Raw genomic sequence first — 2,500 nt, forward strand, 5'->3', positions numbered from 1 at the left:
ACTACTGCCGCTTCTGCTGCTGCTACCGCTACTACCACTACTACTAACAATAATAACAACGATCATAATGATTTAGAAGATAATTGCCTGGATTATGCAGCGGATTACATCTTATTCTATTACGATAGAGTTATGTAGAACCGTCTTTTGGAAATATATATAAACAAAAATATTATGAATATAAAAATATTATAAAATTTTATACATGTATATATATATATATATATATAGAAAGAGAGAGAGAAAAAGAATATATATATATATATATATATATTGAAAGAAAGAGAGAGAGAGAGAAAGAGAGAGAGGGGCGAATCTGCCTTGGCCAATTTTTTAGTTGATTTACTACAATTTTCGACATACCATAAAAAAGTTGAACCTGCAAAGATTTTTGTAGCAAATGGTTTTCATCTCGTCAAAAGCCACAAGGGTTAAAATAGTTCCAGCCAGTTTTTTACGACAAAAAATCTTCACCATTCCTTAATTCACTGTGGAGCTGACGGGAAGGTCTCTGCACACATATGTTAGTGTTAAAACAAAAATTTTGCCTCAGTTAAACAAGCAGTGGTAGGAAAAATATGACATGGAAATACTCGTAAAGAAAAACCAATTAGGAACAAGTTTAGTCTTTGTTTGTTTGTGTGTGTGTTTGTGTGTGTGTGTGTGTGTGGGGGGGGGGGTGTGTACACCAAATACAAAAAATACGTAATTTATACCAGCAATTAGGCAATTAAAACAGCGGCGCACGTAAAATGGAATTCGAATTTTAAAATTAGATTAATGATGCGTTACTGAATTTTCTCGTCCTAACTTGATTAGTTATAGTCTACCAGCACATGTACATCTCTCTGACGTCACGTAGATAATGACGCTGATGATAACGATGATGAGGATGATGATGAGGGGGATTTTGATGATAATCATGGTGATGGTTTGGCATGATTTGAGGAGAATGTATTTGTTATTCGGGTGCCTCAATTTGTGTCGGAATTAATGTGGTTTGATGAAATTGTTGAGGTTGATGATGGATTTGCTTTTGCCTCTCTTCATGTTGTTGATGTTTTCGATGTTGTTGCTGTTGTTGATGTTGATTTTGTTGTTGATGTTGTTGATGTTGTTGTTGTTGATAATGTTGATAGTGCTGTTGTTGACGTTGTTGAACTTGTTGTTGTTGTTGTTGATTTTCCAAACCTTCATCTTTTATTTGGTTGATCAGCGCTGATTCAATTTCGTCAGACATTTTTAAAATTCTCGTAATCATTATCCTCTTTCTTGATCTAGTCATCATCATCTTCGTCATCATCACATCGCCACAACCACCACCACCATCATCGTCATCATCGTCGTCTTTATCATATTCAAGAATGGTGATGATGACGACGACGACGATGATGACGATCGTGATGACGCTGATAAAAGATTTAAAATTTAACTTATCTATATTTATCATTCCTTTCATGAACTTCAACACGTCAGAAAACATTTCATAATATTATCGTAATATGATTTATATTGTTATTAATATTATAATATTTATTTATTTATTATTATTATTATTTAATTATGACCAAATGTTCTGAGTATGATTACAAATAGTTATTAAACAATACACAAACATTCATGTGGCCACTTTGAAAAAACTTTTAAATTTCGGAATTAAATCCGATAAATGAAGAATTGTATTGTATATAAATAGAAAGAGAACAAAGGAGAGAGAGAAAGAAAGAGAGAGAAAGAGAGAGAAAAAGAGAAAAAAAGAAAGAGAGAAAGAGAGAGTGGTCAGTAAGTGCATGGATGAATAGTCTATCGGTCATTAGTATATCGATTTTCAGACATAATGTTCAAAGACATACAAATTTATATACACACATATCAAACAAATATACATACATACAAACAGACAAGCAAATATACATACATACATACAAACAAACAAACATACTGTACATACATATACACGCACATGGGTAAACAAACATGCATACAAACAGACATATATATACATTGTATGTATAATAAATTATTATACGTCACTTATGGAATATGTGTGTATGTAAATATGTAGGCGTGTATGTGTGTATACACGTATGTGTGTGTGTGCGTGTGCGTGTGTGTGCGTGCGTTTTCGTTTGAATTTTAAAAAATATTTTGAATACGGTAGATGTCACGCAGATTCGCAGATTTGCTGTCAGATGTAAAATGTTATTACTGCTACTTCTACTACTACTATTATTACTTATTACTACTACTTCTACTGCTGCTGCTTCAACAAAAACTGCTGCTACTACTACTACTACTGCTGCTGCTGCTGCTGCTACTGCTGCTGCTGCTACTGCTGCTGCTGCTAGAACTACAACTTCAACAACAACAACGACTATTAGTTTATCACAACTGCTTGTTGCCGTTATAAATAAAGTGGCTAAAGTTATTGTTGTTGCTATTGCTACACGTCATTGCTGTGCTATATTGTTGTTGTTTAATGGATTTGATGACGTTATAC

The sequence above is a fragment of the Helobdella robusta genome, assembly GCF_000326865.2.
Source record: "Helobdella robusta unplaced genomic scaffold HELROscaffold_16, whole genome shotgun sequence".
Taxonomy (NCBI): Eukaryota; Metazoa; Annelida; class Clitellata; order Rhynchobdellida; family Glossiphoniidae; genus Helobdella; species Helobdella robusta.